The sequence below is a fragment of the Acipenser ruthenus genome, chromosome 20 (genome assembly GCF_902713425.1).
Source record: "Acipenser ruthenus chromosome 20, fAciRut3.2 maternal haplotype, whole genome shotgun sequence".
Classification (NCBI taxonomy): domain Eukaryota; kingdom Metazoa; phylum Chordata; class Actinopteri; order Acipenseriformes; family Acipenseridae; genus Acipenser; species Acipenser ruthenus.
The window spans coordinates 13,983,779-14,005,913 of record NC_081208.1 but is presented as its reverse complement, the minus strand read 5'-3'; the positions used below and the strand labels follow the sequence as shown (position 1 = coordinate 14,005,913).

Here is a 22,135-nt window from a genome sequence, read left to right as displayed (position 1 = left end):
ACTCGAGGGTGGGTGGTTATGCTTTAGGGGAGGGGGTGGCCTTGGAATGGCCGGTGTGACAGGAATGGCTGAGTGGGTGACGTCAGACCAGAAGAAGGCACAACAAAACAAAAGGTATGGTGCAGTGGCGCGGGCGCCGTTTTATTTAAAGCAACCAAAAAAATAAATAAATATTTAAGCAAAAAGCACTGTGCTCACCGAGCAAAATAAAAGGGTAAACAAAAACAAATCACGAACCCAAAATATATAAACAAAGGTCAGGCTGGGCAAATAGCTGTCACTGATCCTTTTACTTTTACTTTCGTTTTGTTTCTCTCCTCCCGTTCTCTCCTCTCGCTCCAAACACCCACCCCCAGTGCCGAGAGCTGCAGGCTTTTTATATCATGGCCGAGGGGTTTAACTAATTAGTAAATCATCCTATTACCCCTCGGCCACAATCTGCACGGGTTTATTAATTATTACTCCTGGCAGAGGACGAGCACCGATCTCGCCTCTGCCAGGACACGTTTTAAAAATAAACAAAACAATAACACGGCGCTCGCCGACAAATACAATAATAAATCATAATAATAATACAAAATAACACAGGGGCAGAGGGGGACCCCGATCTAAAAGTAAACAAACAATGTACAGGGCACCTCACCCTGTTACATATCCCCCCCCCCTTGTGCAATGCACACATGGCCCCAACGGCCACCTCCCCCCTCAGTCTCAAAGTCCCGGAAGAGGGGGGAAGCACAGTGTCCATGGGGGTGGCCATGGTGGGAGGTCCGGCACCCCCCAATTTTCCGTGGCCGGCAGCTCCCTCTTCAGGGGCTCCCGCCATACACTATCCTGCCGCGAAAGTGTGGCTGGGGGAGCTGGTCTCCTGACCGCCCCCCCCTTCTTCATGGCCGGCAGCTCCCCTCCGTGGGGCTCTGGACACAGTGTTTCCTGCCGCGAAAGTGCAGCTGGGGGAGCTGGTCTCCTGACCTCCCCCCCCTTCTTCATGGCCGGCAGTTCCCCTCCGTGGGGCTCCGACCACATGATCTCCGACCGCGAAAGTGCGGCTGGGGGAGCTGGTCTCCTGACCTCTCCCCCTTTCTTCATGGCCGTCCGTTCCCCTCCGTGGGGCTCCGGCCATAGTGTAGTGACCCCAGGCGAAGCAGGACCCCTGGCGACCCCAGGCGACGCAGGACCCTCGACGACCCCAGGCAACGCAGGATCCCTGGCGACCCCAGGCGACGGCAGCGCCCCCTCGGGAGGCGACGGCAGCAGCAGCGGACCCTCGGGAGGCGACGGCAGCAGCAGTGGACTTGGGAGGGGAGCCCCTGGCCATAGAGGCAGCAGCGGGAGCTCCACTTCTCCCTCGCACCCTGCACCCTGTGTGGAGCAAACTGCAGCCCCAGGCGATGCGGAACAGGCCACCCCAGGCGATGCGGAGCGGCTGGCAACCTCAGGCGATGCGGAGCAGCTGGCAACCCCAGGCGATGCGGAGCAGGCAGCCCTAGGCGATGCGGAGCGGCTGGCAACCCCAGGCGATGCGGAGCGGCTGGCAACCCTAGGCGATGCGGAGCGGCTGGCAACCCCAGGCGATGCAGAGCGGCTGGCAACCCCAGGCGATGCGGAGCGGCTGGCAACCCCAGGCGATGCCAGACAGACATCCTTGGGCGAAGCGTGGCGAGCATCCTTGGGCGAAGCGAGGCTGGCATCCCCAGGCGATGCACGACAGGGCGGCAGCGGTCCCTCAAGAGGCGACGGCGGCAGCGGACCCTCAGGAGGCGACGGCGGCAGCGGACCCTCAGGAGGCGATTGCAGGAGGGGAGCCAGGACCAGCGTTGGGGCTAGGTTTGGCCCTCTTCTCAGCCGCTGCGACCCAGCGATTTTCCCCCTTGCTCGTTTTAGCAGCCTGTGCAAGGGCAGCTGCGGACCGCCAACCTTCTGTTTCGGTCCATCCTGTCGTGAAGGGAGAGGCAGCTCCTGCTCCTCTCCCTCGGGTGGTGGTGGTGGTGAAGAAAGAGGCAGCTCCTGCTGCTCTCCCTCGGGTGGTGGTGGAAGCAGCTCCTGCTCCTCCCCTTCTGGCTGCGAAGGAGGCAGCTCCTGCTCCTCCCCTTCTGGCTGCGAAGGAGGCAGCGGTGAAACCAGCAGGCATGCTCCTTCTGCTGGTGGCGGAACCAGCAGGCATGCTCCCTCTGCTGGTGGCGGCGATGGATGCGGAACCAGCAGGCACTCACCCTCTGCTGGCGGAGGTGGGAGCGACACACAGTCCTCCCACGGAGGTGGAGGCGGAACCAGCAGGAACTCTCCCTCTGCTGGCGGAGGTGGAAGCGACATGCAGTCCTCCCACGGAGGTGGAGGTGGAACCAGCAGGAACTCTCCCTCTGCTGGCAGGTACCTGGGCTGTGGACGCACCGACTCCCCCCTCTTGGGCTGTGGACGCACCGACTCCCCCCTCTTGGGTGCAGGATGTTCGGGCTCCTCCCTTTCAGGCACAGGACGTTCGGGCTCCTCCCTTTCAGGCGCAGGACGTTCGGGCTCCTCCCTATCAGGCGCAGGACGTTCGGGCTCCTCACTCTTGGGTGCTGGAGATGACCGGGTCTGGTCCACTGCCCAGAACCACTCTGCAGCGTCCCCCACCAGACCCTGGTTCCACGCCTCTTCAAACTGGGGGTCCCCGTAAGGGCAGTCTTCCCTGACGTGCCCAAACTCGCCACAGGCTCCGCACATAGGAGCCCCCTCCTTCCTCCACTGCTCCTGTTCAGCTGCCCAGTCCGGGGGTCCAAACTTAGTTGGCACCCTGGACCACCACCTCTTGTTCAGCTGCTGTGGTTGCTGTTGTGGCCGCTGTTGTTGGGGCGGTGGGAGCAGCAGTCTACCTCCCCCTGCTGGTTGTGGAGACTGAGGCGACACCTGCTCCTGATGGACAGGGCAGCGGGCCACGTAGTGCTCACCTCCGCAGATGGGGCATAGTTGGGGTAGCTGTCCGAGGGGGTACCAGGGGCAGTTGGTCCTGGAATGCCCAAGCTCAGTGAACACAATATTCAAGGTGAGGTCTTACTAATGCATTGTAAAGTTTTAGCATTACTTCCCTTGATTTAAATTCAACACTTCTCACAATATATCCGAGCATCTTGTTGGCCTTTTTTATAGCTTCCCCACATTGTCTAGATGAAGGCATTTCTGAGTCAATATAAACTCCTAGGTCTTTTTGATAGTTCCCTTCTTCAATTTCAGTATCTCCCATATGATATTTATAATGCACATTTTTATTGCCTGCATGCAATACTTTACACTTTTCTCTATTAAATGTCATTTGCCTTGTGTCTGCCCAGTTCTGAATGCTGTCTAGATCATTTTGCATGACCTTTGCTGCTGCAACAGTGTTTGCCACTCCTCCTATTTTTGTGTCATCTGCAAATTTAACAAGTTTGCTTACTATACCAGAATCTAAATCATTAATGTAGATTAGGAATAGCAGAGGACCTAATACTGATCCCTGTGGTACACCACTGGTTACCTCGCTCCATTTTGAGGTTTCTCGTCTAATCACTATTTTCTGTTTTCTACATGTTAACCACCCCCTAATCCATGTGCATGCATTTCCTTGAATCCCTACTGCAGTTTGTTCAGTTTGAGAATTAATCTTTTATGTGGGACTTTGTCAAAAGCTTTCTGGAAATCTAAATAAACCATGTTGTATGCTTTGCAATTAGCAATTGTCAATGTTGCATCCTCAAAAAAATAAAGGAGGTTAGTTAGACACGATCTCACTTTTCTAAAACCATGCTGACTGTCTCCCAGGATATTGTTACCATATAGGTAATTTTCCATTTTAGATCTTAATATAGTTTCCATAAGTTTACATTTAATAGAAGTCAGGCTTATTGGTCTGTAGTTACCTGGTTCGGTTTTTTCTCCCTTTTTGTGGATCGGTATTACGTTTGCAATTTTCCAGTCTGTCGGGACAACCCCTGTGTCAAGAGACTGTTGCATGATCTTGGTTAGCGGTTTGTAAATAACTTCTTTCATTTCTTTGAGTACTATTGGGAGGATCTTATCCGGCCCAGGGGATTTGTTTTTTTTAAGAGCTCCTAGTCCCTTTAACACTTCTGCCTCTGTTATGCTATAGTTATTTAAAATTGGATAGGAACAGGTCGACATGTGGGACATGTTGTCCGTGTCCTTTGTAAAAACCTGTGAAAAGTAATCATTTAATATATTTGCTATTTTTTTCTTCATCTATGATTTTGCCATTTGTGTCTCTTAGACATTTAACCTCCTCTTTGAATGTTCTCTTGCTGTTATAATATTGGAAAAACATTTTGGAATTGGTTTTAGCCCCCTTAGCAATATTGATTTCTCTCTCTTTCTTTGCCTTTCTAACTTTTTGACTTGTGTTTGCAGTTCCAAGTACTCTTTCTGTGTACTTTGTTTTTGGACCCTTTTAAACTCTCTGTAAAGTGCCTTTTTTTGTTGAATTTTTTTTAAATTGATCTATTGAACCATTTTGGCCATTTTGTTTTAGATTTAGATTTGTCTACTTTTGGGATGTAATTGTTTTGAGCCTCTAGTACTACATTTTTAAAAAACAGCCATCCTTTTTCTGTGGATGTTTTCTCTATTTTACTCCAATCTACTTCTGTTAGTCTCTGTTTCTTACCTTCATAGTTTGCTTTTCTAAAATTGTAAACCTTAGCTTTAGTCATTACCTTTGGGTTTTGTAGCAGGGCGGTAGAGAGCCCTGTACATTGATTTGTTTTTATTTTCAGAATGGGGTTCCCCCTCTGCCCCTGTGTTATTTTGTATTTATTTATGTATTTATATGACGGCGAAGCGCCGTATGTTTTGTTATTGTTTTTGTATTTATTATTGTATGTAAATATGATGCCGAAACACTGCGGTTTTGTTTATTTTTAAAACGTGCTCTTGCGAGATTGGTGCTCGTCCTCTGCCATAAATAATGAATAAACTTGTGCAGAAGGTGGCCATCTCCCGAATTAATTAAGTGATTAATTTTGTTGCTAATCGGGAGATGGTCACCTGCATAAAAGCCTGCAGCTCTCTGCACTCCGGGTGGGTGTACGAGAGGAGCGATATGAGCGAGGAGAGAGAAAAAACTAAATTTAAAAAGAAAACATACAGGAACAGTGAAGGCTGTTGCCCAGCCTGACCTGTGTAGTTTTATTTATTTTGTGTTCGTGACTTGTTTTTGTTTAACTGTTTTATTTCGCTCTGTGAGCAAGTTTCTTTTTGTTAAAACCTTTTATTTTATTTTTGCTTAATAAAAACGGCAAACGCCGCCTTTAACTGCAGTACTTGCCTGATGTCAGTATTTTTCCCGTCCCTGCTTCTGTCTGACGTCACCGCCCAGCCAGGCTGCCACAGGGTTTTAAAAAATACTTCAAATGAGACCATGTTGTAGTCTGAGTTTGCCAATGGCTCTCTGACCTCTGTTTTAGTTATTCTGTCTTTGTTATTTGAAAAGACTAAATCAAGGCATGCCTCCCCTCTATTCGGTGCCTTGACAAATTGTGTTAGGAAGCAGTCATTTGTCATTTCCACCATTTCAATTGCGTCCGTCGTGCTCCCCACCGGGTTCTCCCATTTTATACGGGGAAGTTGAAATCCCCAATTTGTATGGCTTCTCCTTTTCAACACGCATTTCGAATGTCATTGTAGAACAGATTATTTTGCTCAGCGTCTGAGTTTAGCGGTCTATAGCATGGTCCTATTATTATGCCCTTTGAATTTTTGTCCACTATTCTGACCCATATTGAAACCACTGGGCAGTACAAGCCATCGGGAGACGCGCCAAAAATCACACTGGACATTTCCATCAATGCATTCCATAAGTTTACCAAAGCATCATCATTTACTGTCAAATGTTTACGATTAAGATTGGCAGTGTTCAGTACAGTCGCACGAAGTCACCAATACATACCTCTCTGCAGTCTGCAACAAACAGTGGCTGTCCAGCAAAGCACAGCATGGCTCTGACAAACTCATTAACAGTCATTCTGCACTCTCTTTTTATTAAAGCATGTGTAAAAGCTTCATAAACTGATTGCTTGTCTCTCAGTTCACTTTATTGTTTTATTTTAATGTGTCGTTTATTTTTCAGTATGTTCTTTTATTGTCATCGTGAACATGTACCTCAACACCTCATCTGACCCGCTTCTGATATTTTTGCTTTTTGCATACTTTTAAACATTCGTTTTCTTTTGAATATTCATAAACTGATTTACATTTTCTCCTCATTCCTCATCCACTCAAAATATTATATTTTCATGTATTACAATTTCGTTTTCGAACAAGTCAGTAGTTACCACGCCCAGCTGGGTAAGACAATGGATCCTTGGTTAGCTCTCCTTTAAGGCTGGGCAGTAATAATTTAAAGCCAGTAAGAGTTAAGGGAATGAATTTGATAAAGCCTTGTTTAGCGCTGCTTTAAGATGAACTTGATTTTAAAGCATTGTTAATAAGAGCCTACTATCTGATGCTCCGCTAATAAAATGGTCAGATCAGATGTTCACTTCTCCTGTGTTTTGTTTGTCTTCACTCCCAGGAAGGGAAGACAATGTTACCTATGCTACAGTGAAGTTTGCAGAAGCTCCAAGCTCCCAGCAGCAGCAGCAGACAGACCCCAGCCGCACAGCGGGTGAGCCCATGAATAGCACTGCTGTCAGTGTCATCATGTTACATTATATTCTCCCTTAACTTTTCATGATATCTGGAAACATTCAGTGCTTCTTATTGTCAATACTCAGCCATGGTTTATTCCCTTTAGTCTGGGTGTTAAGGTGCTTTGACCTGAATTCAGGGCCAGCTCTTCAGTTCTAGCTGCCAGGTTCCCTTTACCCACACAGACTGGATCAGCAGAGTGTCTGTATTGTAGAGAGTGCAATCTAGTAAACACATACTGTGAATCAAGTTTCCTTTTAAAACAACAGCAGAACAGCCTTGCTGTATTTATCCACACACCCTGTTGAAACACCTGTTAACTAGCTCCTGAGCTGCAGCTTTGTGCACAGGGCTCGCAGTGCTGGACTGTTTTAAAGAGCTCCTCAAGTTTGACATTGCTTTTGCAGAAGCTCTGAGCTCCCAGCCTCTAACAGCACAGTGGGTGGGACAATGATATTAAAATAGCAATGCTGCCCTGTGGCAGAGCAAGAGCTCTGCCTATAAATAGTGTGGTGCTTTGGTGGTGGTTGGCAGGGATGGGGTTAATTCCTGTTCCCAAATAGAATGATTGGTGTTAATTGGGATCAGCCACAACACATAAAAGGACAGCCCAGGACCCCATTTGAGAAGGAGGGAGTTTGGTGAGTTTTTTGTTTATCAGTTCAGTGAAGGCTCTGCCCAGCCTGAACAGTTTTTGTGTTTGTTAAAACCGTGTGCCTGTATTTGTGCCATTTAAGAGTCAGAAACTCCTGTTTCATAGAACTATAATTCTCCATATTGCGTTCAGTCGGTCTCAGGCCCCGACTTGCATAAGCCATAGGCCGGAGCTGGCCTTGGTGCTCCTGTGCCAACACTGCGCCCAGGCCATTATGGCTGTGTCACAAAGACGGCCGGAGTGGGTGGCGTCAGACCAGAAACAGGAAAATAAACAGAGAGAGATGTGGAGTTTGGTGAAGCTGAGCGAATGCTTTCGCTCAGCATTTAATAAATAAACAGAACAGAAAATAAACGGTGGTATCAAACAAAAAACACAGGACACGGCACTTACACCAAAATAAATATATAAACAAAACGGACTAAACAGTAAACAGACACGCACGAACAGACAAACACGGTGAGTAAGAACACTTATCAATTTGCTTTACTTTAACTTTAGCTCTTTTCTCCTTCTCTTTATCCCGTTCTCTACTCACCGAACACCCAACCCCGAATGAGTGAAAAAACGCTGTTTTTATGCAGTTGTACCGAGACTCGATTGCTAGTCAATCATTCAACTGGAATCTCGGTACAACTGCATGTGAATTAATTAAGTGCAATCCCGTGACACACATTATACACATTTTATCTGCACGTGATGTGATGTGCAATCCCGTGCCTAAATACAATTATACATTTTAAATAACACGTGAAACACAGACCCGTTTATCCTGTGTACCAACTACAATACACCAACATTTACACACAACACGTAACATATAACAGAAAATACACACAGGGGCGGGCACTTCGTCACATATATCCCCTCCTGTGCAAAGCACACATGGCCTCAATGGCCACCTCCCCCCTTAAAACCCCCAAGAGTCTCGCTCAAAGTCCTGGAAGAGGGAGAAGCAAGGTGTTTCTGGGGGGTGGCCATGGTGGAATGTCCTCCACTTCTTCGTGGCTATCAGCTCCCTCTTCCGGGGCTTCAGCCACGCCATATCCTGCCGCGAAAGTGCGGCTGGGGAACCTGGTCTCCTGACCTTCCCCCCCCCCTTCTTCGTGGCCGGCAGCGCCCTCTGGTAGGCATCCGGCCACACGATCTCCTGCCGCGAAAGTGCGGCTGGGGGAGCTGGTCTCCTGACCCCCCCCCCCCTTCTTCGTGGCTGGCAGCGCCCTCTGGTAGGCATCCGGCCACACGATCTCCTGCTGCGAAAGTGCGGCTGGGGGAGCTGGTCTCCTGACCGTCCCCCCTCCCCCCCTTCTTCATGACCGGCAGATCCCCTCCGTGGGGCTCCGACCACACGATCTCCACCGCGAAAGTGCGGCTGGGGGAGCTGGTCTCCTGACCTTCCCCCTCTTCATGGCCAGCAGCGCCCTCTGGTGGGCGTCCTGCCTCACTGCAATAGGGGGAGCTGGTCTCCTGACCTCTTCCGACCGCAGTTTCTAGTTTAAAAACAAAAAAACAAGTCACAAACACAAAAAAGAAATACAATAACTGGTCCAGGTCAGGCTGAGCTGTAGCCGTCACTGTTCCTGGACCTATTCTTAAACTTAAAGCTTTTTTTTTTCTTCCTCTCCCTCTCCCTCTCCCTCTCCCTCGTTGCTCTCGCTCCTACTACACCACCACGAGCTGGAGAGCTGCAGACTTTTTATACAGGTGACCATCTCCCAATTAGCAACAAATTAAATCACCTAATTAATTCGGGAGATGGCCACCTTCTGCACGAGTTTTCTAATCCACGGCTACGCCGTCACAAATACATAAATAATAATATATGCGGCACTTTGCCGTCCTAAAACACAATAAATAAATAAACAAACAAACAAACACAAAATAACACGGCCGGAGGGGGACCCTGTTCTAAAATAAAACAAACAAATACTGTACAGGGCTGCTTTTGTTCCCTTCTTTGCCCCGCCACCAATTGATGGAGTGGTGCCGCTAACTTTGCAAACCCATCCACGAGTCGCCGGTAGTAACTGGCAAACCCGAGGAAGGAGCACAACTCTTTGACAGCTGTAGGACAATGCCACCCTTTGACAACAGCAATTTTTTTCTGGATCGGTTGCTACTCCTGCTTCCGAGACAACATGTCTCAAGTATTTTACCTCTTTCTGGAAGAAATGGCACTTTGAGAGCTTCACCTTCAACCCTTGATGCTGGAGTCTGCTTAACACCAACTCCAATCGCTGCAGATGTTCCTGCACAGTAGAGTACAGTAGCAAAGAATGGAAACTTTTAACCAAAGATACGTTCCATGAGCCGTTGAAAAGTGCCAGGGGCATTGCACAACCCAAAGGGCATTCGATTAAACTCGAATGACCCAAAGGGCGTACAAAAATCTGTCTTAGCTCGATCCTGCCGACTGCGCCAAATGTGGCGCGGGGCAACTTAGTTACTATTGCAACAGTAAGGTTCGACTACGCCACTTCTTAAATTTATCAGGAGCAAGAGGAACCCCGATATACCAATATCAAAATACTAATTAAACCAATCGGTTTAATCGCAAATGTTAACTCCAAAAAGGTTAAGGTTAGGTTCCCCACTCAAATCCCTTCAATTATATGAACACCAAGGAGACAGGTATTAAAAGTACAAAAATTGATTTTATTAACAAAAATATTTAAAAAAAATTTGACAAAATACAATGACTGTTGTAGCCAGACACTAGAAGTACTGCTCATGTCCACTAGAAAGAAAGGTCGTAAATCCTAGCAAGAAAACACACAAAAAGAGTAATACAATGCTACAAATCAAATGGGCGGAAACCACTGGGCGGTGCAAGCCATCGGGAGAAGCATCAAAATTCACACTGGACATTTTCCATCAATGCCTTCCATAAGTTTACCAAAGCATCATCATTTACTGTCAAATGTTTACGATTAAGATTGGCAGTGTTCAGTACAGTTGGCCGAAGTCACCAATACACACCTCTCTGCAGTCTGCAACAAACAGTGGCTGTCCAGCAAAGCACAGCGCGGCTCTGACAAACTCATTAAGATTCATTCTGCGCTCACTTTTTATTAAAGCGCGTGTAAAATCTTCATAAACTGATTGCTTGTCTCTCAGTTCACTTTATTGTTTTATTTTAATGTGTCGTTTATTTTTCAGTATGTTCTTTTATTGTCATCGTGAACATGTACCTCAACACCTCATCTGACCCGCTTCTGATATTTTTGCTTTTTGCATACTTTTAAACATTCGTTTTCTTTTGAATATTCATAAACTGATTTACATTTTCTCCTCATTCCTCATCCACTCAAAATATTATATTTTCATGTATTCCAATTTCATTTTCGATCAAGTCAATAGTTACCACACCCAGCAATTGCCACAATAATCAGACTTTGATAGGCCAACATAATCAGGTGAGAGTGTGTTTGTGAAGTGACAGAGAACCACGTTTGAATGTTATTTGATCCTCTGACGTCTAAACATCCTAGGATATAGTGTAGTGCTGCTTATTACAATGTCAGAGTCAAAACAGCATTTTAATCAAATTATTGTGTATTTTCTATCAAATAGTACCAGGATAATATTGAATAATAGACAAAAATCGGGTATAAATCAGAACAAACCGACGTCCTGTTAAAAAAAAAAAAAATCCTGTAATTTTCCGGTAAAACTCGGAATAAAGCGGAAACGTGGAACATTAATTATATTTAAGTTATTTTTAAGGCTTATTTTGTATTCATAAATGCATTGTGTACCTGCTGTGCATATGAGTACCTGCACTTTTCTGTTGAGAATTTCACCCCTGGGTAAGACAACAGAGCCTTGGTTAGCTCTCCTTTAAAGGCTGGGCAGTAATAATTTAAAGCCAGTAAGATGTAAGGGAATGGATTTGATAAAGCCTTGTTTAGCACTGCTTTAAGTTGAACTTGATTTTAAAGCATTGTTAATAAGAGCCTACTATCTGATGCTCCGCTAGTAAAATGGTCAGATCAGATGTTCACTTCTCCTGTGTTTTGTTTGTCTTCACTCCCAGGAAGGGAAGACGATGTCACCTATGCTACAGTGAAGTTTGCAGAAGCTCCAAGCTCCCAGCAGCAGCAGCAGACAGACCCCAGCCGCACAGCGGGTGAGCCCATGAATAGCACTGCTGTCAGTGTCATCATGTTACATTATATTCTCCCTTACCTTTTCATGATATCTGGAATCATTCAGTGCTTCTTATTGTCAATACTCAGCCATGGTTTATTCCCTTTAGTCTGGGTGTTAAGGTGCTTTGACCTGAATTCAGGGCCAGCTCTCCAGTTCTAGCTGCCAGGTTCCCTTTACCCACACAGACTGGATCAGCAGAGTATCTGTATTGTAGAGAGTGCAATCTAGTGAACACATACTGTGAATCAAGTTTCCTTTTAAAACAACAGCAGAACAGCCTTGCTGTATTTATCCACACACTCTGTTGAAACACCTATTAACTAGCTCCTGAGCTGCAGCTTTGTGCACAGGGCTCGCAGTGCTGGACTGTTTTAAAGAGCTCCTCAAGTTTGACATTGCTTTTGCAGAAGCTCTGAGCTCCCAGCCTCTAACAGCACAGTGGGTGGGACAATGATATTAAAATAGCAATGCTGCCCTGTGGCAGAGCAAGAGCTCTGCCTATAAATAGTGTGGTGCTTTGGTGGTGGTTGGCAGGGATGGGGTTAATTCCTGTTCCCAAATAGAATGATTGGTGTTAATTGGCTGGCCTCCCTGCGTCCGCCACCCGTCCACTCCTGCTCATCCTGAACTCCGCTGCTCGCCTGGTGTTCTCTCTGCCTCGCTTCTCCCATGCAACTCCACTCCTCTGCTCACTCCACTGGCTCCCAATCACCACTCGCATCCAGTTCAAGACTCTTGTACTAGCCTACAGATGCCTTGACCAGACTGCACTCAGCTACCTCCAGACCCTCATCTCTCCCTACACCCCCATTCGACCTCTCCACTCCTCCTGCACTAGAAGACTGGCTCTACCTCCTCTATGCTCCCTTGCCTCCAGAGCCCACTCCTTCTCCTCCCTCGCCCCGCAGTGGTGGAATGACCATCCTACAGATGTCAGGACTGCCCAGTCCCTGGCCACCTTCCGGCGCCTCCTCAAGACTCACCTCTTCAGACAGCACCTGTAGAACTCCTCTTTTTTTTCCCTCTGGACACTTATCACTCTTCCTTAAATGCGCTTTACTTGCTCTTATCTGCCCCCTATTTTACTGCATTTAAATTTTATCCTGATGTAACTATCACTGACACTGTTATCTGCTCCGTTACTGAATCGTGTTTTGTCATACATGTACTTGCTAGAACCAAAGTCATTGTATTTATCTTGCTCTTAATTGTATTATTACTTGTACTGTGATTCTTGAAATGTATTTTTGTTTACGACTGTAAGTTGCCCTGGATAAGGGCGTCTGCTAAGAAATAAATAATAATAATTAGAATAATAATAATAATTGGGAGCAGCCACAACACATAAAAGGACAGCCCAGGACCCCATTTGAGAAGGAGGGAGTTTGGTGAGAATTTTGTTTATCAGGTCAGTGAAGGCTCTGCCCAGCCTGAACAGTTTTTGTGTTTTGTTAAAACCGTGTGCCTGTATTTGTTCCTATTTGTATTTTGGTTTTATTTTGTTAATTAAATGTGCGCTTTGGCGCTCAAACTGCAGCTTCTGAGTCTCTGTCTCGCTGCTATGCTGTCACATGCCCATGTCATCTCACTTCTTTAGTGACAACTGCATTGGCACATCACTATCTGAAAAATATATTTGTCCTACAGAAACAAACATGGATTTCTGCTGTGAGACTGGCAAGGATTTCATGAAGTCTTTTCTATACCGCATTGTATCTTGTGACTGAGTGTTTGAAGTTATAACTCCAGAAAGTTTCTTTAGTATACTGTGTACTGTATCCTGAGCTATGTTCTCTCTCCTCAGACCCCACCCCGCCTGTGAGTGCTGCTGGCAAAGCCTCTTCATACAGACAGCCTGCACTGGTCTTCCTCATCCTGTGCTGTCTCTTACTGGCTGCCATCATCTCCCTCGCTGTCTATCGTGAGTATTCAAACACTGCTGTTTGTTAGCAGGGTTTCAAATCGCTCGTGTGGTATTCTCTGACTTAATCATCACCTCACAATGGTGCCATTTCACAAACAACTGATTAAAAGTTTTTTCCAAGTTAATTAATTAAATAAAGTTTGGTTGATTAAATACATTTCAAAGTCCATGAAACTCTTCTAAACTGATTTTAGCTTCTTCAAGGAAAGTGTCATAAATATCAAACTTATATTCACATAAATGGACTTGTGCAAAGAGCATTCAGATACAAGTTTCCCATGACCAGTATGTGAAGCATGGACAGCGAATATCACTGCATTTCAGTCAGATTTACTGAACTGATTAATCAGCTTTAAACATGCACACATCAAGCTGGTTCAGTGCATTGGACTGAACAAAACTAATTCACGCTTGTCCATTTGTTTTTCTCAGTTTTCAGAGCTAAAGACACTGAGAAATACACCAGCCCGTCCACAAATGATTCATCATTACTGAATCAGCTGCAGCACAATAACAGGCTCAGTGAAACTCATTCTGAGCTGCAGAGTAAGTATAGCAAGCTCTCTGGATCTCATTCTAATCTGCAGAGTAACTATAGCAGGCTCAATGAAACTCATTCTGAGCTGCAGAGTAACTATAGCAGGCTCTTACAAAATCAGAGCCAGCTACTAGATGAGAAAAACACACTCCAAAAAGAAAATTCAGAATTGAAAAAGAACAATACTGAGCTTTCTGTGAAATCATCACTCTTGGATAAATACTGTCCTCTCAAAGAAGGCTCTTCAAAGGTTAAGTTGTGAATTCTATACAATCCCATCATTATTATCATTAACAGATTGTACCGGCAGGGAAGGGAGAGAGAGAGACAGCATTCACCTATCTACTGCATATCTCTCTCTCGATCCAGACGGGTCAGGTTTGACTGGTTTGAAGAGCACAGCATTGACTGGGGCTGGGGTACTCAATGGGGTATCAGTCTTGGCTGTCAGTCCAGTCAACACTGCCCCACCCCTAGTTCTGTATTCATGGAACATGGAGAATATTGAAGGAAGCAAGCAAGGGCTCTGAGTGATGAGATTAAACAGGAGGACAAATAAAGCAACCCTCCCCATTTACTGATCTGTCCCAGTACTAGTTGGAGGGGAGGGGGGATGCAGTATTCTTCTGGGGGAAATCTGGGACTAATAATACAACGAATCCTAGTGAGCCGCTGCAGCACCACTAACTCCCACTTACTTGTAAGTGGGGGCCCCTTAAGATCACTATGCTTTTACCTGGTCTGTATTGAATTAACCAATTTTACCTGACTATGGCTACAAAGACAGGCCAGCAACCTGACACCCCCCCCCCCCCCCTCCCACCCCCCCAATTAGTGGCAGCACCAGCACGACCCCAAGGTATCTAACTTACAAAGTTATGGCTAATTAATAACACTCCATAAATACATTAACACTATTAACAGGCCAACTATAAATATATTAAAACTATTAAAATAAGCGCCGAACATGATGATTAAAAAAAATAATTAAAACCTATATCATTAACCTGTGCAAACTCCTCATTATTAAATTAGTAGCTATTTAATAACAGCCAACACTACTTTCTTTAAGCCAGCCTCGCCCTAACCTGATCCACCCCCTGAAGCAGCACTGTAGGCAGAAATAATCTCTGTTTGCCCTCTACAATCTGTCTGGACACAGCACCTCAGCCTTTCATCTCCACAACCCCAGACAGCTCAAGTGTTCTGCTCACTTCAGGGGATCACAGAGGCTTGATCTTATAATACACAGGGAGAGACGAAGCGCAGGTCACAGCAGCCTGTTCTCTAACCCTATTCTGCAGTTTTTAAATCTCCCGGAGATCATTTCAGTTTCGAGGGGGCATTTTGATTGGGAGTTTCCTGATTGCACTCACTTGGCAATCCTCTCCCAATCGGACTGTTTGTCACTAATGTCTTAGGCATTCATATTCACTCCACACGTGTACAATAAAGAAACAAAACGGTGCTCAATTATAAAATATTACAAAACAAACAAAGAGAAACACAAACATCTAATAAAATTGAAATAAACCGTAATATGTGGCTTAATCAAAAAAACAAACTATTTAGTGTAAAAAAGAATAGAAAAAAAATAACACTGTTACATGATATTGTTCTGTATCTCAGTACCACAAGGCCTGTCTGTCACATCAGCAGTGAAAGTGAATTTTCTGGGGAGCCCCTGGCTCACCTCTGTGGACCTCCCGGGGTCCCTGTACCCCAGTTTGAGAAGCACTGGCGCCCTGCCCCTTCAATCCCGGGGTGTGCATTTAGAGTCTGTGGTTGTCACTGGTCTATCAGCAAACATTTCAACTGAATCAGATCACACCTGACCTGCAGGAAACCGTTTGACAGCAATTTATTGCAGAACATTTTGATGTGTATAAAAGAAAACCCTGTTCATACAGTTGTTTGTGTTTTGAGTGTAACAAATAACCCCGGGGTGTTGCCCCTCCGGTACACAATAGTGCCCTCCCACCCAAACCCTGCCCTCCTTCAATCCTGCAGAGAACACTGAGTTGACACACTGACATCATGAACACAAGACAATGTGAGCTTTATGAAACCCCCACTGCCACAGACAGGCTCTCGTATAATCAGCTGAAAGCTACTCACCCCTCTTGCTTTCATTTAAAGGAAGGTTTGCTCTTTCTTCAAAAGGGGGAGTGCTCTTATATTTCCACTAGGTGCAGCTGACTGGTGGATCTCCACTACAACTGATAGGAGTATTTTCTGTTTAGAGATTCTTATTGAATGCAGCTAAAGCCCATCCTGGGAATTGCTACTGGATTGGCCTGACTGATGCTGTTACTGAAGGAGTCTGGCTCTGGGTGGACGGCACTCCTCTCAATGACAAGGCAAAGTAAGAGCTTCAATCTCATTCTGAAATCACTGCTGAGGATTAAAAGGATACAGCAACCAACAACCTGGTCATTTTCTACTGACATTGTGTGATACTGACTGGCATTGCTCCTCATCTCTTTCAGGTACTGGTACGGTTAAGAGCCTGATGACTATAAGGAAGGTGTGGACTCGTCCGGGCAGGATTGTGCAGACATTCTGTACATGTCAGATCCCCTCAAAGTCTGGTCTGATCAATCGTGCACACAGCTAAAAATTAGAAGGATTTGTGAAACCATGGCAGTGATAATCAATATATAAAACCAATGTGGGTCTGTTTCACTTTTTCTTTCTATTTAGAAATCAAACAGGCTACAAAATGAATGCCACAAATTACGTACATTTTACTTTATAAACTATGGTATCAAAGTATTTGTATAAAATATATAAAAAATACACATAAAAAATCAAACCATAGCTTTTATAAAGAGTTTGTTGATTCAAATGTCATTTTGATATATATATATATATATATATATATATATATATATATATATATATATACAGCTCTGGAAAAAATTAAGAGCCCACTGCAAATTTTTCTTAAATCAGCATCTCTACATGTATGGCAGCCATTCCATTCCAGTGTCTGTTGAATTCCAGCACAGGCACACCTCATTCTACTGAATGAGGTACTGATTAGTGGATCACCTGAACCAAATCTTATTTAACGAGGAAAAGTATAAAAAACACTCCTGTGGTCATCACTATCCTCTTGCAATAGGACCAGCTGGATGGCAAAACAGTGCTAGTAGTACCTCAAAAGTAATTGGGATCAAAAAATAACTATTGACCATGCCCAAAGAGTTGAAAAGGAAAGTTTTGAGTGAGGAAAAGAAGGGTTCAATTCTGGCTTTACTGGCAGAGGGATACAGTGAGCGTCGGGTTGCTTCCATCCTTAAAATTTCAAAGACGGCGGTTCATAAGAACAAGGTCAAGCAGCACACATTGGGGACAACAAAGCTACAGACCGGCAGAGGGCGAAAACGACTTTCCACTGACCGGGATGACCGCCAACTCATTCGAATGTCGCTCAGCAACCGTAGGATGACATCAAGTAACCTACAAAAAGAATGGCAAACGGCAGCTGGGGTGAAGTGCACGGCGAGGACGGTTCGAAACAGGCTCCTAGGGGCAGGGCTGAAGTCGTGCAAAGCTAGAAAAAAAGTCCTTCATCAATGAGAAGCAAAGAAGAGCCAGGCTGAGGTTTGCAAAAGACCATAAGGATTGGACCGTAGAGGACTGGAGTAAGGTCATCTTCTCTGGTGAGTCCAATTTTCAGCTTTGCCCAACACCTGGTCGTCTAATGGTTAGACGGAGACCTGGAGAGGCCTACAAGCCACAGTGTCTCGCACCCACTGTGAAATGTGGTGGAGGATCGGTGATGACCTGGGGGTGCTTCAGCAAGGCTGGAATCGGGCAGATTTGTCTTTGTGAAGGACGCATGAATCAAGCCAAGTACAAGGTTGTCCTGGAAGAAAACTTGCTTCTTTCTGCTCTGACAATGTTCCCCAACTCTGTTCCTGAGGATTGGTTTTTCCAGCAGGACAATGCTCCATGCCACACAGCCAGGTCAATCAAGGTGTGGATGGAGGACCACCAGATCAAGACCCTGTCATGGCCAGCCCAATCTCCAGACCTAAACTCCATTGAAAACCTCTGGAATGTGATCAAGAAGAAGATGGATGGTCACAAACCATCAAACAAAGCCGAGCTGCTTGAATTTTTGCGCCAGGAGTGGCATAAAGTCACCCAACATCAATGTGAAAGACTGGTGGAGAGCATGCCAAGACGCATGAAAGCTGTGATTGAAAATCAGGGTTATTCCACCAAATATTGATTTCTGAACTCTTCCTAAGTTAAAACATTAGTATTGTGTTGTTTAAAAATGAATATGAACTTATTTGCATTATTTGAGGTCTGACAACACTGCATCTTTTTTGTTATTTTGACCAGTTGTCATTTTCTGCAAATAAATGCTCTAAATGACAATATTTTTATTTGGAATTTGGGAGAAATGTTGTCAGTAGTTTATAGAATAAAACAAAAATGTTCATTTTACCCAAACACATACCTATAAATAGTAAAACCAGAGAAACTGATAATTTTGCAGTGGTCTCTTAATTTTTTCCAGAGCTGTATATATCTAAAATTTCCCCTGACGTTTGCAATCATTTATAAAAACAGATATAGAGAACAAAATTTGGGGATGCACGATCATTTTTAATGACATACAATAATTGTGAGGCTCCAATATGATATTTTCATTTTTTAGGTCTGGCAACACTGTTAGGGAGCACTTTGCATGGAGGGGATGAGATGGGAATGCAGAGTTAGGGTCAGTATTGCCAGATCTGAAAAATGAAAATATCATATTGGAGCCTCAAAATTATATTACGTATTATATTACGTATATTAAGTATTTTAAGATCTATATGATATAAATATAGGCTTGTAGCAGGGGAGACCTGGACTGATTATCTGGCACATGCGTATTGCTGCAGGTAGAGGGCAGCAGTCTCCTATGATCCGCCTGTCAGTCATGGCGATGACACGGAGAGGTGGGGAAGAGGGTGTGTGTGTGCTTTCCCTCTCTCTGAGTGGCTGAGAGGTGGGCCTTGGGAGATTGCTCGGCCCTTAAGAACGGTGCTTTAGGTGCACTCGGGTGGCCGGATTGGGGAACACACCGTGACCCTGACCGCAGACGTCAGGTGTTATAAAGGAGGAAAACGAGGCAAGTCTGGCTGAGGATAACAGCCGGCCTGAAAATAATTAAACGAGAAATCAAAATACATAGCTACACACCCAAGGGGACGGGTTTAGTTATATGGGGGAACTCCGGCCATCCCAGTGTAAAGCAAGCGAGCGTAGGACGGAGGCTCGTGCTGACCGGCTTAGCGGCAGTGAGGGCACTGCGTAAGCGGAACTTTTGTTTGTAGGTTTATTACTGTGATTTATTTTCCCTTTTTCTTTCGCCTTTGGTTTTCATTATTATTTACGAGCACCTGTTGTGGTACAAGCCGTGGTGCTGGTTACTGTCGCCAGTATCCAGTCCACGGACAACAACGCCACCTCCTGGACGCAATAAATCAGTGCGCCTGAGCGGCGTTTCTAATAAAATACTGTCTCCTGGTGTCAGTGAGTTGCCCACCACCCTCCCACAAGGCTATACATAATAGGAAAGAAAATTATACTAAATGGGCTTCAACATGTTTGCAGCAATAGTATACAATTAGGAAACCATACAAGAAAGATTTGAGCCACTTTCATGCTCCCAGGCAGAGTATCTCTCTGTAAACTCTTTATTTCTGTTGCATTCACCAGTCAGTCTGGGTGTCTACATAATAATATTACTATTGCCTAAATCAATTGAAACACTGTAATGCAAAGGATGCATCTCCCACTCCTTACGATAGCACTGTGGTCTGCGGACGGTGTTTTGCCTTTGTGGTCGACTCACACGGACAACATGCCTCACATGTCGAACTGTTCCTATCCAAATTTAAATAACTTTAGCATAACAGAGGTAGAAGTGTTAACGGGACTAGGAGCTCTTAAAATAAACAAATCCCCTGGGCCGGATGAGATCCTCCCAATAGTACTCAAAGAAATGAAAGAAGATATTTATAAACCGTTAACCAAGATCATGCAACAATCTCTTGACACAGGGGTTGTACCAACAGACTGGAGAATTGCAAACGTAATACCGATCCACAAAAAGGGAGATAAAATCGCACCAGGTAACTACAGACCAATAAGCCTGACTTCTATTACATGTAAATTTATGGAAACTATAATAAGATCCAAAATGGAAAATTACCTATATGGTAACAATATCCTGGGAGACAGTCAGCATGGTTTTAGGAAAGGGAGATCGTGTCTAACTAACCTGCTTGATTGCAACATCAACAATGGATAACTGCAAAGCATACAACATGGTTTATTTAGATTTCCAGAAAGCTTTTGACAAAGTCCAGCATAAAAGATGAATCCTCAAACTGCATGCAGTAGGGATTCAAGGAAATGCATGCACATGGATTAGGGAGTGGTTAACAAAGTACTGATTAGAGGAAAAACCTTAAAATGGAGTGAGGTAACCAGTGGTGTACCACAGAGATCAGTATTAGGTCCTCTGTTATTCCTAATCTACATTAATGATTTAGATTCTGGTATATTAAGCAAACTTGTTAAATTTGCAGATGACACAAAAATAGGAGGAGTGGCAAACACTGTTGCAGCAGCAAAGGTCATTCAAAATGTGCATTATAAATAGGGCTTCTGATTATCGGTTTTAACCGATAAAACCCAATAAAACACCCCTGATACAAAAAAAAATGAAGGTCAAATGAAAAATGGAGAGACAGAATGAAGGGTGGTAATAGAGAAGGTCAGACAGCTAATGAACAGCTAGGAGACAGAATGAAGGGTGGTGTGTATATACAGTGCCTTCAGACTTCAAAAGTATTCAGACCCCTGACCAATTCTCTCATATTACTGAATTACAAATAGTACATTGAAATTTCGTTCTGTTTGATATTTTATTTTAGAACACTGAAACTCAAAATGAATTATTGTAAGGTGACATTGGTTTTATGTTGGGAAATATTTTTAAGAAAAATAAAAAACTGAAATATCTTGCTTGCATAAGTATTCAACCCCTGTGCTGTGGAAGCTCCCAGTTTACACCAATGAAAGAAATTGCCCTAACGAGGACACAATTACCTCATCATTGGCCTCCACATGTGAACCATTAAAGTTGCTGTCACATTTTCTGGATAAAAACTCCAGTGTTGAAGGGTCATTGGTCAGGCTGTGAATCTGAAGGAAAATGAAGACCAAAGAGCATTCTACAGAAGTTAGAGATAAAGTAATACAAATGCATAGATTAGGGAAAGGGTACAAAATAATATCCAAGTGTTTGGATATCCCAGTGAGCACAGTGGATCAATAATCAGGAAGTGGAAGCTGCATCACACCACCCAGGCACTGCCAAGAAAAGGCCGTCCCTCAAAACTCAGCGCTCAAACAAGGAAGAGACTTGTGAGAGAAGCCACAGAGAGGCCAACAGTCACTTTGAAGGAGCTACAGAGTTCAGTGGCTGGGAGTGGAGTAATGGTGTACCAGTCAACCATATCAAGAGCTCTGCATAACACTGGCCTGTATGGAAGGGTGGCAAGAAAGAAGCCGTTACTCAAAAAGTACCATATGAAAGCACGTCTGGAGTTTGCCAGAAAGCATGAGAGTGACCCAGCTGCGATGTGGGAAAAGGTTTTGTGGTCAGATGAGACCAAGATAGAGCTTTTTGGCCAAAACTCAAAGCGCTATGTGTGGCTCAAACCTAACACTGCCCATGCCTCAAGACACACCATCCCTACAGTGAAGTATGGTGGTGGCAGCATTATGCTGTGGGGATGCTTCTCATCAGCAGGGACTGGGCATCTTGTTAAAATTGAAGGAAGAATGGATGGAGCAAAATACAGGGAAATACTGCAAGAGAACCTGCTTCAGTCCGTTAAAAAAATGAAGCTTGGGAGGAAATTCACCTTTCAGCAGGACAATGATCCCAAGCACAAGGCCAAAGCAACATTGGAGTGGCTCAAGAACAAAAAGGTGAATGTCCTACAGTGGCCCAGTCAAAGTCCTGATCTCAATCCCAGTGAGAATCTGTGTCACTATTTGAAAATTGCGGTCCACAAGCGTCGTACAACCAACCTGAACAACCTGGAGCAAATCTGCCAAGAAGAATGGGCCAAAATCACTTTGACACTGTGTGCAAAGCTGGTACATACTTACTCCAAAAGAC

The 22,135-nt window shown here is 44.7% G+C and overlaps 1 pseudogene; it reads right to left on the bottom strand.

The window, feature by feature from the left end:
* LOC131698950 (uncharacterized) overlaps window positions 1-22,135 on the bottom strand; it is a 33,654-nt pseudogene that overhangs the window by 3,043 nt on the left and 8,476 nt on the right.